We start from the raw sequence: 19,944 nt of genomic DNA, 5'->3' as shown, positions 1-19,944 counted from the left end.
ACACTCTTTGAAACCACCTTACCGTAAAAAAGAACTTACTCAAGCAGAACGCCAATTGATAAGCCTTGGGTCACACAGGAGTTAAAAGGAAAATACAACAAAATTTTAATACAGATATTATCTTAACTTGTTTAACCGGGATAAAGGGGGCGGTAATCACAGCAGTCTGTTGCAGTCAAAGCTTGCTGCTAAACTGAAGCGACAGTACATGTACATGCGTGCCGAGGGAAACATGCTTAATCAAATTAGTAGACAAAATCCCAAATTATTTTATAAATATTTCCAAAAAAAAATCTCATAAATCGGATGTCGACTCAATTACATTTTTTAAATCCCACTCCAAAGTAAATACCAGGTAGCCCTTGTCGTAAAAACAAAATTCTATTGTTACAGTTGACTTTAATGACTATGTAGTTTCAATCATTGATATACAGGATTTACCTGAATTGTGTTCATACACAACCTATATGTATATTGAAAATAATTGATTTTGTATATCAACATTTTGGAGTCTGAAAACAAATTACATGTATCCTTCTAATCAATAAATAGTTTAATCAATTCATCAATCAACCTGCTTTGCTCCTTCTTCTGAAATTTCGTTAAAACTGATTGGTCCGATTTTATATCAAATTCTGTTTATGCTACTAAGCGATGATTATGCTAAGTATGTGTATAATAAAAGACATTGCAGTAGTTCATACACTTGACATAAAGAGAATAGAATAATAAAACGCGCAATTTGGAACGATCTTTTCTCGTAATAACGAGATCGTTTCTCGTAATTACGAGATAATTAACTCGTAATAACGAGATCTTTTCTCGTAATAACGATAAAATTAACTCGTAATTACGAGATCTTTTCTCGTAATTACGAGATAATTAACTCGTAATAACGAGATCTTTTCTCGTTAAAACGAGATAATTATCTCGTAATAACGAGATCTTTTCTCGTAATAACGAGATCTTTTCTCGTAATAACGAGAAAATAAACTCGTAATTACGAGATAAAAAAATTTTTTTATGTGGCACTATTCGTCTTTCGTACCGCTGACAAGTCAAATAGTAGAAAAATTCGATGTAATGTATCCTGAAGCATTGTTTTTCAAGGAAACTTATCTATAAACACTTTGAAATTTATTTTAGTCAGATTTCATATAATACGAACAATTTAAATATTTTTGAAGTCTCATGTGTTCCTACGCCAGAGTTTAATAAAGTTTCGTTCAACCAGACGCTCGGCTGTCTCCGTTAATCTCCGACAAGCAGAGAGGCTTTCTTGCTTGTCGGAGATTAACGGAGACAGCCGAGCGTCTGGTTGAACGAGACTAGAGTTCGATTTTAATAGTGCTTGGATTCATACGATTTTTATAATTGTTTCGATTACTAATACATAGTTTGAAATCTATCTTTAAATATTACACAACATGATTCATATGGGGTTTCTCGAAATTCTTTTCGGAAAAGTCTAAAAATTCATATAATAAAAAAGTGCATAATTCAAATACAGACTAGAAGCTAATTGCCATGCAAGATAAGTTGATTTTAAAATAAATGATAATCGATAAAATCAACTCCTGTCAGTACTTTAGTACTTTGATTACCTATTAAGCAAAGAATAATTGATACTTTTGTGCAAAATCTTTTTGCAGATATAAATTGTTCATCTAGATGAATGAATAACATTACCATGTAAGGTATATAAGACACAATAGTTGGTTTTTCATTACCATCAGTTGAATTTTTTTTCATTCTGAGTAAACGTCATCCTTAATTTTCAGATATTTGATATGGTACATGTCGTGTACATGTATTTAAAGGAATTTCTATCAAAAAGCGTCAAATACCCCGAGGGTCTAGATCGAGGGGTGGGGGAGGGTCCTGCCCTCGAGCAAGAAAATCCCCTTGAATTCTTTGACAGATGCAAAATGCATATATACAGTCGCAGGAATAGGGCTCTTTACTAATTTTACATGTGTTTAATTTCCTATAACAAATCAATTCCTTTGGATACTCTCCTCTTTGATTATAACAAAGGCAAAGGTTCGATCCAAAAATATAGTTTATAATAAAAAGCATAACTTACACATATGCCTTAGTGCAAATAAAAATCAAAGTACTGAAAGTACTGAAAAGCGCTAACCTAGCTTGGTTCTAAGAAAATTTACTGTGTGCAAGCGTAGGCGGAAATGAGCCTTATTGAAATTTTGGTTTATGTTTAATGAATATCAATTTAAAGTATCGAAGGCCAGATTTTTATAAATATATGTTACTTTCTTAAGATGATGTGAATTAAAGCTGAACACGACTTGTATATGGATACTTGCCTGAAAAAAGATATGTTAAAATCACAAATTATACCTTTTGAACAGTAATTTATCACAGTTTTTGACATTTTCTGGCAAAGAATCGATTTTTTTTCTATATTTTAGCTTCTGAATACGCACTATATTTTTTCATCACTGCGTAGCATCCCGTGCTGATGTACGTAAGCCCCGCAAACCAATCGTATCTACTCGGCCATTTCCGTCACCCAGATAACTGGTTCCCTATACCTCTTACCAGTTTAAATGATGTATATTTCTGCTCATAGAGGGCAGTAATTCCTTGCACCGGAAAAAGAAGTCTTACGACAATAAAGCGCTGAGCTATGCTTAGCGCTTTAAATAGCAATGATGCCGCTTGCAGGTATCGTTGTCATTGGATTGTAAAGAGTATTTGATTTTAAAATGGGTAACGTTTTTAAGCATGTATTATATTGGAAGGATGTGCAGAAAGGGGACGTCTGAACTGTTTAATTCTTTGTTTACACGATAACTTCAAACAGTAAAACACCTGAAGGTGTGAACCACTCACACCTACAGGTTCACGCCATTGTTTAATTGATGACACCAATCAGTTTCATTTCCTGTTTATATAAGATCGACCAGCAAAACTAAAGTGAAATGAAAACCAGTTTTAAACTGTAATAATTATTGTGATTTATTTGTGTTCATCAAGCTACATGTACATGTATATTTTCATTTATACTCTATTTTGGATATTTTCTAACACCCTTCGGGTAGGTACTCCTTTAAAAGGACTACAAAATAATACCAGTTATTTTGTTCCAAAAACTCGAAATTGAAAAAAAAAATATACCAAGAACCTTTTTACGGGGCGGACCTTAAATTATACGACACTGGAAGAGATCAGCAAAGTGCTAGAAAATGTTAAAAAACGCGAGTATGGGGCGGGATTGTGTTGGGTTCTGGCTTTCAAATATTTTATTTCAATAATTCAGAGTGCTTGATGTTCATGACCAGCCCACCCTACCCGGGGAACCCCTCAAGTAAGTTAAAAATAGGTTGCAGGCGAGATTCAAATTGGCGGACGGTTGCAGGCCTTGTTGATTTATAGTATAGAGGGTCCCATACGTTTAACAAATTGTGATTACAAAATTATTGCTTGTGGGTTTTTTTGACGTTTAAAAAAAACTATAGACAAATTAATAAACCTCGATCAGTCTAGATATATTAAAGGACGTTATATAGGAACCAACGCTAGACTTATTTTAGATATTTTTGATTATTGGGAAAAAAGCAATGAATCAGGAATTACCTCTTATTTGCTGAATTTCAGAAGGCATTCGATTCTGTTGAATAGGAGTTTCTGCTGCAGTCAATGAGGAAATTTAATTTCGGCGACAATTTTGTTAAATGGATCAAAATTTTGAATACAAATCCATATTTCTATCTTCAAAAAAAATAATGGTTGGATCTCTAGAAAATGTCATATGTATAGAGGTATTAGACAAGGATGTCCTGTCTCAGCTATTTTATTTCTATTTGTAATGGAAATTTTATCAACAAGAATCAAAAATTTTGATAGTGTTAAAGGATTTAAAATGAGCAATACACAAAATGAAATTAAATGCATACAACATGCAGATGATAGTACTTTCCTTGTTAAGGACATAAAATCACTTGAACGTGTTGTCAAAATTATTGAAAATTTTGGATCTGTATCAGGAACAAAGTTGAATTTATCAAAGACGGAATGTATTCCTTTAGGGATGCTTAAACATACTATGGAAGGCGAAACAACTCTTAAAGGTATAAAAATTAATTTTGAAAAAAATTTAAAAATGTCTTGGTATATATATGGGGCTTAGTAAAACCGAAAATAATGAAAGAAACTGGTTATGTAAACTTAAGGAATTTGGAAAAATACTTGACTCTTTGCGAAGTAGAAAATTAACTATTTTTGGAAAATGCCAGCTTATAAATTCTCTTTTAATCTTCAAGGTCTTGTACACGGCTACTATTTTAGAAAACCCTGAACAATTTTTCATAAAGAGTATGGGGGAAAAGCTACTATATAGTAGCTTATCCCCCGGGGAAAAAGGCTACTTTGTAGTAGGTTTTTCGTGGGGAAAAGCTACTATGGGGGAAAAATGCTATACAACACGGTACCAATAACCATACATTGTTTTTTCTTGAGATTGATAGTAAGCTTATTTTTATTTATCAATTCTTAAGTATTGATAAGATCTCTGTTTAATTTATATTCAATAACAGCAATACATTTTTCTGACACGCCTTAGTGGTTACCCTATCATCTGCATACATGTACATGTGAACTGATGAGCATTGCAGACAGTCTGGGTAATCATTGACATATAGAATGAAAGACAAAGGTCCAAGTATTGATCCTTGAGGTACATCTATAGAGATACCTAAATTATCTGACTGAGTTCCATTCCACCTAACACACTGTGATCTATATGTCAAATAAGATTTAAACCGGTAAAGTATATTGTGGCATATGCCAAACGAAAGTAGTTTGTGTAGTAGTACATGTACATGGTGATTAACCGTAGCCTGGCAAAAGCTTTCCTTAGATCTACAAATGAAACACCTGTTAGCAAACCCTTGTCAATGTTACGTAACCACTTTTCAATAATTCTATGGAGGGCAGTTTCGCATGAATGCTTAGGTCTAAAACCTGACTGTTTTTCATTGATGAGATTGCATCGTCAAAGACATTCATAAAAACAATTGTGAACGTGCCTTTCAATACTTTTGCTTATGATAGGTAAACAGAGACTGGACGATAATTGTTGAGTAAAAACTTATTCATAAGTTATTTCATATTTTGCAGAATCTGTCAACCCTTATTAAACAAAAAATCTTATTTGATTAGTTAGTGTTTTAAAAGGTAATACATTTAATCTAATTTTTAAAAACGATAATATCAAATCAAAAGCAATGTTTGTCTTTGCTGCTCTGTTGATTTCTACGTATTTTGTAAGTCAAGGGAAGGCTTCTCTGTGATCTAAAACAAATAAAACAAACACCATTGGTCTACATCGCTCACCTTGACGACGATGGCCAACTCAGTCCCAGCTCTAACAAAGAACTTTATCAACATTTTATACAACAGGTCATGCTCACTTCACCAACGTTTTAATTTGCAATGCAAGACATTATCGAAACAAGCAAAGCAATCTATTTTGATTGATTTTCCTTCTCTGTTCAATTTCAATTTACAATAATTATAAAGTTGTTATAGGCACCTTCATGCCTGCAAAAAGCACCAAAAAAAGCATTTTGTTGTTTAAATATGTACATAAATTAATACACGTCGGAAATGATACATAGATCTAATGCAGTAGTTGTATACGAAGATTAAGAAAAAAAATTTCCCCGAGAGGATAATAATTAGTACTGGGGATTACTTACATTTTGTTTACAAAAGGATGGACCCACCAGGTGCTCAGATACCTATTTTCAGTAAATAGATGGCTCGGATCTTCATTGTGTCAGACTGAACAGTTAACCCTGACAATTAACTTATGATTATCATTATTATTGAATCATGGTATTGATTAATTCAAAAGTTTTAATTTTTGTTAGATTAAATTATAGATTTTTATCCACTTCATGGTTTTGAAAATGCAACATTATGTACTTTCGAGAAACACAAACGATCCATCCACCCTCAATATAGCTTTACAGGACTTCAAAGGACATTTATCAAAGAGAGGTGACTCTGAAAAAAGAAAATAAATCCGACCATTGACAAATCTTAGGAAAACCTTTAGAGTAGAACAGAAGAAAAAACAAAACTCAATCGTTCACATGTAATGGTTGCATTACTCAACACCTGCGTCAAAGGATTAAAAAACGTGTACTGAAGTAATAGAACATCTTAAAGACGGATAAAACTTGCAAAAAGCTAATCGACACGGAGCTTATCATTGCTTACAACACACACAAACATTTAGGAGATCTTTTGATATTTTTCGCTTACATAAGGTACACTTGATTTGGACCCTTGATGAGGCCTACTTTACCGCCGAAACACTATACACTACCATTTACAACTACATGTATGCAACTATCAGGTGTGGTTTAGAGTGCTGGGTCCTTATATCTCAATATCAAGTGTGGTTGTTTGATGTTTATTGTTAACGTTACAATTTTTCTTTTACATAAGTCCCTATATATCCTATCATAAAATCAAGCTGAGGTTAGGTGGTGCGTTTGTTGTCATATATTTGACTCGCCCTGAAAAACATTTCTCGAGAATAAGCAATGGCAGTCTGCTGCGCAGAAAAAAAGATGTTCGCACATGAATAACACTAAGCCAAGCAGGCCATCCCAAAGATGATTGATGTGAAATCGTGTAAGTTTTTTTATATAATCATGTATGAATGATTGATCGGAGTAAGGTCATCTTAATACTTGGTACATCATAAAGGGTAGTCAAACTTCACTAACGTTTTATATATAGGACTGTCCTCTCTCTCTCTCTCTCTCTCTCTCTCTCTCTCTCTCTCTCTCTCTTATAATTCACATTTTTTTTTACAAACTATTGATACAATCCATGATTGATTCAAATATATCATCAAAGTTACACAAAATTTGGAAAACTTTTCTTCAAAAGGACAATTTCTTTTGGTTTACTTAATATGATAAAAAGATGGGGTGAAAACAAAACATAAAGTTTTCTCATAATTTATAACTAATTTTTTAATGACAAAAATGAAAATAAGATGAACAAACATTTAAGAAAATGAGAAGTTAATCTTTCTGTAGTATCATTTAAAGTAACTTATATCTCATTTTGTGAATATATGCATGTCATCTTTATAAGTTTATATAATAGTAGTTGGTTGCTTTTACATCTGTAAAGGCTAGAAGGCATCGGGAGCCAGGCTAAAGGGCTCTATGGTCGTGGTCGTTATATTTACCTCCTTAAGATGAAGAGCTCTGCGTGGAGTTATAGGTATATATTCAAAATTGAAAACTAAAATGTTTAGATTTTTCCGTTATGACAATAAGTATCTTATTTTTAAAGGAAATATTTAAGGCAAGATATTACGGGCAATTTGTTATTTGTTGACCACAGAGAGAGAGAGAGAGAGAGAGAGAGAGAGAGAGAGAGAGAGAGAGAGAGAGAGAATGCTGAAATAATCTACAATATAACAATTGCTTTTCGTATTTGCAACGATTGCTTTTAATTTTCTTGACAAAAAAACATTTTATGTGGTTTTCTTCAAACCTACGAGTAGAGCCAATCTAAGAAAAAATCTTAATAATAACTTCCTAATAACGTCTCTAGTGGTTATGCATCATATGCATTGGTTATACAATTGCAAGATTCAGTGGAAACTTTTATCTAGATGAGGACGTTGTGGCACCATTCAACACAATAAAATGAAAACCAAGTCATGGAATATTTAGTAATTTCAACTCGTTAACTAAAAAGTAAATAAATATTCATTAAGCTCATTTTTAGCTCATCTGGCCCAGAGGCAAAAGTGATCTTTTTTTTATCAAAGCCTCATTTTTTCATGTATTCAATGTTGTTTGCTTCACAGATATTATTCTGGTTTTTTTTTTTAGAGTAAGTTTATGAATTAGAACCTGTTTCATGTGAAGTGTTTTGCTACCTTTGCTTCTGCGCATGTAGTTCTTGAGAGTTTGATGAATATTTGTTTATTGTATATGGGTAAACCTTTGAAAAGTTAAAAGTTTGTTTCCCAAGGCAATCATTGGCGATTTAAACAGACACTTAATCATGATATTAAATGCTTTTTGCCATCTCATTAATTAATCAAAGTACCGAAGAACCAACGGGAGTTGATTTCATCGATGGTTATTTATTTTAAAATCAACGATATGTTATTTTGCATGACAAGTACAGGTAGTTTCTAATCTGTATTTGAATACACACATTTTTATAATATGAATTTTCGGACTTTTTCGAGACAAGAATGTTGATAAAACCCTCCTATGAATCATGTTAAGTAATATTTAAAGATAGAATAAATTCATGACAATCAAATTATGTATTAGTGATAAAGATATTTCTGGAAAATTTATGGATCCAAGCAATATTGAATCTCGTCGTGTTCAACCAAACGCTCGGCTGTCGCTGTTAATCTCCGACAAGCAAGAGATACTCTCTGCTTGTCGGAGATTTACGGAGACAGCCGAGCGTCGAGTTGAACGAGACTATATTGAACTCTGGCGTAAGAATGCATACAACTACAAAAATATCTTAATTGTTCGTACCATTTAAAATCTGACTATTTTCAAGGTATTTATAAATATGTTTCCTTGAAAAACAATGCTTTAGCATACATTATTTCGGATTTATCAATTATTCTCAAGAACTAGTTCTTGTCAGCGGCGATGATTTGTGCTTTGGTCCAAACACTGTTTCACTTTCGGTTTGTCAGAGTAACTGCATAGGAGAGTTGTTAAAAATAAACTCCCAAAAATGGCGTTATTACACGAGGCTCTTTTCATTCTATATTCAAAGCAATACAACAACCCATCTTTACAACTGCTTTTTCATTTATTTAAAATTTCATTCAGTGAGATATTCAGAATCATTTGTTGTAGTTTGAGGATCTTGAGAACACCTATCCAGATGAAGACGCCAGAGCTGCAGCTCCTCCAGCCAGGAGGACAAAAAGAACAGCCCCACCTGCAATGAGTGGAATGAGAACTCCAGACCCTGACCTCTTGTTCATGTCAGTAGTAGGAGCAGCTGTAGGCATTGTTAGCGGTGGCATCGGTTCTGAAGTGAAAATTCATTTTAAAACGTTTGATTTTTTACCATCTAATGAGATTTCTTGCCTACTACTCTATGATACATATTTTCAGTTGTTTCTAAAAGCAGTTATTGTTTTTTCCTCCATTTTCTTTAATTTGTTTTTTTTTTATTATTATTTGTAATTTTAATTATTTATCAATTTTTTCTAATGTATAAATTTAATAAATTAAATAAATTTTATTTGTTTATTAATGTATTTTTTAAAAATTTCATTCAGCGTTCAGAATAGAACATTGATCATCATTATTTTAATTTTTACTACGTTCATGATGAATTATTTTCTTGCGAAATTAAACACAAATTTCAATACCAATCTGCAAAGATGTTTACAGAGGAAGAGTCTATCATAATAGGAATAAATATTTTTATCTTATGGATAAGAATTTTTCTATAGAATATTTTCATATCACTATTTTCTGTTACGATTTCTGGTGTAAAACTGATACCTAACATTATGTGGGTTTTTGGTTGTTTTTTTATATTCCAACTGTGCAACCTTTTTATAGACCATACACCGGTATGTTTATTTTTGGAAAGGGTAACACTTCCTAAAAACTGGTGATAAAAACTTGAGGAGGCTGGATGGCCAGAAATTAACCAACATATCTGCCGTAAACTTTTGAAAATGACATTCGTGCCAGAAAAGTTTCATATAGTAAGGTATCCAAACATTTTGGGTTTCAAATTTGAACATTTTCTCGTATCTTTATACAGTACAAAGCTAATGGAGGTAATATGTAATCTAAAAATGATCGCCAACATCCAGTCTTCTTAATAATAAAAATTCTGAATTGCTTGGTGCGTGGGGTTTTGTCATTATTATATTTACTTACAATGTAGTGTCACATTTTTCTCCATAGAATCCCATGTCGCATTTACAGGCGGTTTTATATATTCCATATAGGTTCTGGTAGATTACACATTGTCCATTCACACAGTCATCCACTTTGTTGTCTAACGAACTGCAACTGCCGAGATCTAAGAAAACATGGAGAGAAAAAGAAAATTTCTACCTATCACATTCTTTAATAACATCTTTCACGAAATAAAATTAGCATGGACTAATGTTAATAGTACATCATGAAATAGATATTGAAAATCTTTGTCGTAGTAGAAGTCAGTATATCTGAATTTTTTCTGCTTACAATTCTTTTATTCATTCGAAAACATTACACTGCGAATGCAGTCTTCGCATGAAAAGAGGATGGTTTCACTCAAAAACATATACAATTCACCATCAATTTTTTTTAAATATCTAATTACTATTTTCATACCAACACACACTGTCACTGCTTTACTATCTATAGTTAGGCCCGGTACATCGATCTCATCAAAGCTTTCTTTACACTCGCATTCAAAACTGTGGTCATTATTTTCATCCTCACAGGTGGCATTGTCTGGACAGCTTCCATCATCAGCCTCACCTACACATATACCGAATGCGTCAACGGAAGCCAAGTAAAGCAACGCACGGAGTAAGAGACATTGGAATCCTCGCATTTTGTCAGGCTTATTTGCATTATCAAAGAGACCCCACTGTGAACCTTTGTAACAGCGTGCTCAACGTGCATTTATATATACATGTCGCCACAGCGATGATTGGAGGAAATTATTATTCGGATTCTCTGGAAATAGCATTTGATGTAAATACAAACGATAAATACCAAACCCTTTTTCTGTCATCAAGTTTACATATTATATATACCTTAAGTTATTATTCATATACGGTAGAGCCTTGGGTCCTTTTGGTATGAATAGATTGAAGAAGTCTCTAAGTGAACTTAATATGATGGTAAAACTCTTAAATCAGCTAGAGCTGCATAGGTTCTTGGAGTTTTCAGAGAAAGGGTCATTTGGTACCATAAATGTTGATGGCTAAGTGGGTAAAGAAAACATTGTTTCAATATATCTAATAACAAAAAAGCTGTTCGAGGAAACATAAAGGAGTACAAAAGTAAAAAAAAACTTTAGAAATACAAAATGTCTTTCAAAAAACTTAACTAGTAGACTAATTGTTCTCGAACAATTGGAGGTCTTTCCACTTTGTTATTTTTTTTACGGTGAGGTACAGAATACATAATAACTTGCTAGATTGCTCAATAAGGTATACAGTTTAGTTAGCCAGGTATGACATTTAGTTCTGTATTATGTCACGTGACTACTCAGGTAAGACAACAATAACGTGAGCTATACAAAGTAAACATTTGCACTTTGTTGATTTTTTACACCATATTTTATCAAACATTTTTGCTGTGGTTTGAACTAATTAAATAGTTACTGTTACAAAATTATCAAACCTGTAATATGTTGTACATTGAGTTAACTACGAAGCCATCAATGATTTTTAGCGAGAATTTTTTTTCATTCCCAGTCATTGTTTTAAAAATTCCTTGTTGTTTATTGTAAATGTATTTTGAATTACTTTTTTGAATTTTTTACCACTTACTCTGAACAAAACAGATGCTGGCCAGGTAAATATTCTTTACACAACACCCCTGCGAATGTGTTCGGAATGTTTCTTTATCGTTGCTAAGTATGTAATAAATCCAGAAGTGCTCGAATGAAAGTTCACGAGAATTCCCCGACATTTGCTCTGTTCTTGTGAAATTTCGAGCGGAAGTATAAGTGTTCGGATAATATTCACATAATACGTAAGAATTGGTCGTTTTTTTCATAGCACATCCTACTTTGATTTATATTAAAACATGAAGATCTATTAAGATATAGCATATATGTCTTATTTCATCATCTAGTGGTTATTTAAACTAAACGATGATATTCAGAACAGAGTTATCGTTCGTGTTTAACCACTCTTCACGTGGTTGAAAATATAAACATTGGGTTTTTTAATAAAATCTTAGCCATGTTTGTTTCTTTTGGTGTGCAATACCACGCTTTTTAAAAAGTAAATGCGTGTCTGTTTTGTATTAAAACTTCGTTTATCGAGCCATTTTCAAGGAACATTCTGCATAAAATAGAATAGTCTGTCTCACTACAGATGCTATTACTAGGTCAGGCGCGGATCAAAAATTAATCCTTTGGGGATCGCTACTAAGGATGTTAACTGTTGCAACAGCAGAAAAAAACTATATTTTCTATTGTCCCATTTATTTCTAAAACTCATTTTATCCATCTATAAATGAAGATAGATAAAGTTTAAAATCAATTAATAAATTCTAGATTTTATATTTGAATACAAGTACTTAGATTCTATGAAATATACTATAAACACGAGACAGGATTTTTACTGAGAAACTGAAAGGGTAAAAAAAACCGCGTGGTCTAAATTTAAATGACAATAACATTTGCAGGGGTGTACATGTACAATATAATTTTTTTTCTCAAGTGTTGGGTTATAAAAGGATTATTAGGACCAGTAATAAAAATCTTTTATTTCTTTTAAAATCTAAAACAAAAAAATTCAATAACGGTAAAAATTTTATGAACACTTTTTGAACGATATGTTAAGAATCATTAGGCCAAAAGAACAAGGGACTGGTCTTTCAAATTTCAAAATAAGAGGGGTATTTATTATACAATTTATAACTATTATACAATATATAGCTCTTTACTTTTCTCATGTATTATATAATTAGGGATATTAAGGGGCTGGAAGTTCATACGTTTGATCCTTTTTTTTTCTCTTAAAGGAAAACGTTATCGAAAAGCAATACAGAAAATACAGCATTAAGACTCCGTCCCTTTGTCCACGACATGTTTCGTTGTCTTAAATCAAAGTCAAAGTCATACATGTGTATCCTCACCGAAAATCGGACGGAAGTCCTCCTCGTTGCTCGCAACGAAATCGTGTCATATTTTTGTCATGTTTGTGAACAAGTTAAAACCACGTTTAAGAAGAAATACGGGTATCAAGACTCAAGATTTTAAAGAAAATCCAAATCACGCAATAATGATAATTATGCATTTGAATATTATTCTTTTTTACAAATATGACGTTTATGCTTTATGAATTTGTGGCATACATATCTCGAATTTGTTAAGCTTATGATTGTTTATATATGTACATGTTTTCAACCAATTTTGTCGAAATCAAATAGGATTTTCCAAATTAGAAACTTAATATCTGTATCATCAACAGCTAAATCTAATTTTAAAGAACTAGGGAGGGTTAACGTTAAAGGTGACCATATCTCCTAATTTGACCATATTTTACTAAAAATTTGTAAGGAATACATGTATCTATACAACTATATTAAAATAATAGACTCGAATTTTTGGTCTTTAATATCGAGAATTCGGAAGAATACTGTCTTTTGTTTTATATATTTTAGACATCATTGGTACTTGAAGATTACCAATTTGTTTTTATTTTTTTTCAGTAAAGCTTCACTAATTAAGTATCAACGAAAATTCCTAAAAAAAATCCCGGAAATCACCTGGATTTTTTGGATTTTACAATCTTGCGCTTGCGCAATACATTCACGCTAACGGGATCTTTAGTTTATGTTTCCACAATATCACATCTGCATGAATAAACTCAGAAATGATAATACAAATACGGGTAAATTTTCATTAGACTTTTGCTATATATTCTGTTCATGTATATATTAATGATTTCTTATGAGAGAGTATAAGATAACAAATATACATTTGAAGTACTTTTGTCTTCGTGATGATAAAATCATTTGATTACATGCCAAAAAAAGTTACATTATATTTGTTAGGAGAGTGAAGATAGAATATGTTTTATCGTAAAAATGAAAAATGTCCTACGGACCCAGTTTTACAAAGAAAATATGTGTACGTTGGTGAAAAGGTGTTGAATTCTTCCATTCTATGGATTGAAAGTTTTAGTTGAAAGGTATTTGCAGTCTCAAAAAGGTTTGTTGTGATGAATTTGACTGTTATTTTCAAGGCAACTTCATTAACTTTCTCCAAAATCGTTCCGGAGCGATTCAGCAATTTTCTGCTACATTACGGGTATAAGGAGGGCATTCTAACTGTGGTGAGGGCTTTTCCCGAAAACCAGTTAGATTATTCAAATTAGTATTTAGTGAAGTGAAATTAATAGCATTATTGTAGGCTTATAGCTTTGTTATGTAAATGTCAATAATAAGGTGTGTCGATGTACCTATTTCGTAAATGTCCAATATGCAATGTCAACCCGTGCACGCACGGGTCAAAATCTAGTGTTACTTAATAAGATAGAAGTTTTGATAATTTCTTCATTTTATTCAAGAGTGTCATTGTTTATATAGTGGGTCATTTCAGTCACGTTTTAATGACGTTGCATTTAGCACCGTAACGTTATCAAAAATTGTATATACACTTTATAGTGGTAATCATCAACTGAATTTCAATTGACAAAACAATATTTAAACATTCCTAATTGGAAGGGTTCATACTTGTACAAAAATGTTTAAAGATAGATAGATAATTAGATGGATAATTAGATAGATAGATAGATAGATAGATAGATAGATAGATAGATAGATAGATAGATAGATAGATAGATAGATAGATACGATCTCACATATTTCCCTGTATTACTCAAAGCAAATCTTGCAATTGATAAGATAGATGCAGCTGCATATGTGACAAGACGTGTTGTCCAACATTTTATATATCTTTATAGCCCTAAAGGGGCTTATATAATTGTTTGTGTTGATGTTATGATTGCAAAAAGAGGTGTCTGAAGAAGTTTTAAAGCAACAGTTGGACAAAGTATAAACACAAGTTATTAAGTTATACCTTGGGAAAATCGAACAAATATAGAATTTTTATATTAGTACAAAATTTAGCTAGATTAGAAAAATCATGACCACTTGTAAATAGAAACTTTTTTTTAATTGCAGAAGAGCAGATAAGGATTCTAGTCAATTTGAATTCATAATTGTAATCATCAAACTAAATAAAAAGTATTCATTATCACAGAGGTTTTTGTGAGTTTCGATTAAATTACGATTACTTGTCATCAGAAAATTGGGTAATTACTGATTACAAATGAGAAGTTAGCAATATGTAATCGATTTTAGCTGATTATGATTAATTATTACGGCTTTATGACCGCAGTAATTTTATCCTGCGGCTGCCAAATATAATTTAGATCTTGCATATGCATCAGCACGTAATTAATGTAAGCATTCAGAAGTTATACTTTGCAGCATACTTCATGCGCTGTCTGTTGAGTCACAAAAGATAAAGATAGCCAGCTGTATATAATATTTATGTTGAACAGTACATTTCTAGCTATAGAATCATTTTGTTTTGTGCATATGCTTTTGGGGTATATCATTCCCGGGATGATTCACACCAGGAGCTGTATCACTCTTTAGCTTCCATTTTATGCAGAATCTTTCAACCCTTATTACACCAAAAATCTTTTTTGATAAGTGTTTTAAAAGGTAATGCATTCAAACTTAAACAAGACAGATTTCAGGCAGCCTTTTTGTTTTTGCTATTTGATTCATAAGTCAATTTTTTCAACATTGTGAGATGACCCAAACTTAAACAGTAAACAAAATGTAACATATATTTTTATAAGCTTTTTTCAGTTTCCACGTCATGTAGAATTAATGGCATGATAAAACAAAATCATATGATTTAAAAATAAACAATAAAACAAATTTTATTAGATATGTCTTTCTTTATAATTTATTCAATGAATTCAGTTAAACTAAAATTGAGTCAATAAAGATAAGTGAAAATGATATCAGAATGAAAAAAACACAGTCTACTTTTTATTCATAGATGATACTACATGTGTCATATGAATAATTTTTTATTTTCGGCTCTGCTGATATCCATGTATACTTCAAGTCAAAGGTATGCTGTTCTGGGATTTTATTTTCTGAAATAAAACATAAACCATTAGTCTACATCGCTTACCTTAACTTTAATAGCCAACTCAGTCCCGGCTCAATAAAGGACCTTATAAAATTGAAAACCGCTGGACATGCTTAAATGCATTAAAATACCTTTTTATGCAGATATTTGCAGTCTAAAGATGATCAGGTAACCATTATGTAAGTAAAGTGTTTTTGTTTGAATTATAATTTATACAATAATAGCGTTTTGATGAGGTCAATATACATGTATGGTTTTTTAGACCTGACGAGAGTATAATTACCGCGGACTAAGTCGGAGATTGATATATTAACTCTCATCAAGTCGATAAACCATGTATTGACTGATATCAAAAGGCTACAACTGTTTTATTATGATAAATAAAAATTCTCTTCAAGCGTATACATGTAATAGTGAAATATTTTGTTCATAATGTATAGGTGTTGATTTTGCTATTATGATGTCACAATGTCGCACGTGCCAAAGTATTTTGTCATGAAAATCTTTTCCTAGTTTGACAAGGTCTATGAATGTTCTGTTTATAGTATAATAAGGTTTGTAACAGAATTTAAAGCACAATCATGTGACAGAAATCGAACAATTATACTCTTAATAAAAACGATACTATAATAGACATAGGTATGTAATCTATGATAAACTGACAGTCTGTTAAATTTCATTACTGTTTGACATTTTATGACTCTTGTTTATTTAATTCGAATTCCCCATATTTACACCATAATCATACGAATGTTTTCTACGGAAGACAAATAAGAACACATGAAAAGTACTTTTATCTCGTAATAACGAGAAAAGATACCGTTATAATGAGAGCAGTGTAGCAACCTCTAATGATACAACGTCCACTAATGATATAATGTTTCATTAGTGGTCAGGATGTTGACCACTAATGATATAATTTTATCATTAACGAACAACCTAACCGTCCGCTAATGATATAATTTCAGATTTGTATCATTAGCGGTCAAAAACCGTAACCTCTAATGATATGGAAAAAAACTGAGAAATAAGTACTACCTTGACCACTAATGATATACATTTGCACACATTTTAAGTTGCATTAGTTGATGGATTTGAAACCTTTAATGATATAATATGATAAAAGATTATATATATATATATATATATATATATATATATATATATATATATATATATATATATATATATATATATATATATATATATATATATGGGTTTGTTAATTATAGATTAGAACAACAAGGAATATCAATTAAAGTTGGTTGAATTAAAACTACTTAAACAATAGGGATCATGTCGTTGTAACAAAGAATATTAACCCAAGTTAAAAATTGGCCCGCGTTTCATTTTTCAACATTGATTATTGATTCGGGGAGGGGGTGGGGGTGGGGGGCTTTTTTAACGTTGAAAACTGAGACCAAAAGTCGAGAAATGTATACCCGGATTTCATTTTTCAACATTGATTATTGATTTGGGATATTGAGGGCGGGGGGGGGGGGGGGAGGAGGGGCGGGGGCTTTTCTAACGTTAAAACTGCGACCAAACGTCATTTTTCAACAGCTCAAAAAAGGGTTTTTTTCTAATCTCTGATGACCTCACACATTGAAAATTGACCAACTACAGGTTTTTGAACTGTCTCTGAAATGGAACTTGCTCTACCTAATTATTTTGTATCTGATAAAAAAATTTCAGCTCCATGTTTTAATTCCTAATATTGTCCGATATTCATGCCGATATGGATTTTTGTTTTTGTTTGGGTTTTTTTTCCCGATAGTAACAGTTTGTTATTAAGACTAAGAACTCTGTCTTTTGTTGTTAAACTGTGTAGATAGAGCTAAAAGGAATATATGTCAAACAACATCGTCTCAAGCCATGGTCCGGTGTCCGTTTATATATATCTCTCTCCACCATGATCGTTCATGTTGACCGTGGTTTGCTAAGATTGTCAAACCAATACCGGCCGTTTATGTTATATTTCCGGTAAATCGCTTCAACTTTAATTTATTTTGAGAAGTCATGATAATTAACTGACAGCACAATAATGAGCAGTTTTCATATTTTTATCAGACAAGTCGCGATCAGTGATTATTTAATTAATTCAACTTAACAATAACTTTTCTTAAACTTGCAAGATTAACAAAATTATGATTAATAAGCTACATATCTTGATTTGACAGAAAAAATATTGTGTTCAATACAGATACAAACACTACACAGAAACTTGTTTGTGGGTGTGTTAGGGAGTATTGGACATTTATGACGCATTCGCCGGCGTAACGAGGAATCTTGACCCGGGTTGAAATTTGACCCGGATATCATTTTTCAACGTTGAACAATTGATACCAAAAGTCGTGAAATTATACCTGGGGTCAGTTTTCAACAGCTTGAAAAATATTTTTCAAACTTCTAAGGACATCGACACGTTGAAAACTGACCCTGTTGAAAATTGACTCCGACTTCAGAGTTTTGAACTGTCTTTGAACAGAAGTGTAACTTGCTCTTCACAGTTTAATTGTACATGTGTGTACTTAAAAGTTTCGGTTTCAAAACTTTAACTCTTTCATACTATCCGCTATATTTGCCGTCTTGGGTAATTTGACATTTCAAAGGTTGATTTTTCTGACTTCAATCATTTAATATTTCATTTGACTGAAAACGTGGTATGTAGCAACCTCTTTTATTATACTTTCATGTTAAATACTGAAATCTGATTGGTTTAGACGCAGTTGATAATTTGTTCTATTACCCTCAGCGTTAGCAACACACTTGGCAACGGGTTACACAACGAATTGTTACATGCGCGTAAATTATGCGCGTACAGTTCGCCGTAGAATTCACGTCATTTCTATACAAAAGCAGAAAAATTTCTCTAAAATTAAGACATTCAGTATAATAAAATAAATAGTGCCTATTTGGGAGGATAACAGTTGAAATTGACACCCCTCGAAAACCATTGTCAACCTCCGCTTCGCGTCGGTTGACAATGGTTCTCTCGGGGTGTCAATTTCAACTGTTACCCTCCCAAACGGGCACTATTTATATAATGATACACCGTCCACTAACGTTATAATGTTGCATTAGTGGACAGAATGTTGACCACTAATGATATAATTTTATCAAACCCGGGTCAATTTTCAACCCGGGTTAACATTTTTTGTTACACCGACATAATCACCATTGTTGAAGTAGTTTTAATTCAACCAACATTATTTCATATTCTTTGTTGTTCTAAGGTATAATTAACAAACCCACATATTCAACTTAACAATAAATTAGTGATTCAATTGTGCTACAGACCATAATAGCAAATAGTCTTGTGTTGTCTATGGTTTAATTTTAAAATTCTTCAGAAATAGTTTTTTTACAAGCTAACCACTTTGAGTTTAATATACCCTGTAATCATTTTTGGTACAAGTTAACTATATCTGGTCAATCACTCACTTCCTGTCAGCCTTACTGACCAGTCCGGTCTCACTTTGTCAATCGTCTTCAATCTTGTTAGATGCGTGCCTCGAACCACTAAGTAAGTCTTTTTATTGAAGTAATTGCTTAAATTTGTTAGTATTAAATTGTATTTTTGAAGTATACTGTGGAATCATTAAATTTCGTGGGGGCCAATTTTCGTGGATCGCTTAAATTTTACAAGTTCGTGGGGACGTAATTTTGTGTATTCTGTTAAACACACAAAGGAAATATGACTTTATAACACTTATTTATTAATTTGTGGAGGATGTTAATTCGTGGATGAGAGGTGCCCACGAATTCCACGAGAATTGAGCCACCACGAAATCTAATGATTCCACAGTAGTTACAGATGGAAATTTATTTTACAGATAAAACATTCTTAAAAGTATGGCACACCACTATGGTCTTTAAAGTAATTTACAGTTAAAGGTATAAAGTTAAATTCTATATTTTCCTATTTAGTAATTTGTTATTTCTATTTGTTGTAGTTTTTTACCAATATTATTCATGACGGCAACGTTTCCACACAAAATAAAATATGAAACCCGTGTGACTTTT

The 19,944-nt window shown here is 32.1% G+C and overlaps 1 pseudogene; it reads right to left on the bottom strand.

Annotated features, from left to right (window-relative positions):
- Positions 1-8,914: 8,914 nt before the first annotated feature.
- On the bottom strand, positions 8,915-10,640 carry LOC128164611 (delta-like protein C; annotated as a pseudogene).
- Positions 10,641-19,944: the final 9,304 nt, after the last annotated feature.

This window comes from Crassostrea angulata, chromosome 10 (genome assembly GCF_025612915.1).
Source record: "Crassostrea angulata isolate pt1a10 chromosome 10, ASM2561291v2, whole genome shotgun sequence".
Classification (NCBI taxonomy): domain Eukaryota; kingdom Metazoa; phylum Mollusca; class Bivalvia; order Ostreida; family Ostreidae; genus Magallana; species Magallana angulata.
This window is presented reverse-complemented; position numbering and strand designations above follow the sequence as displayed.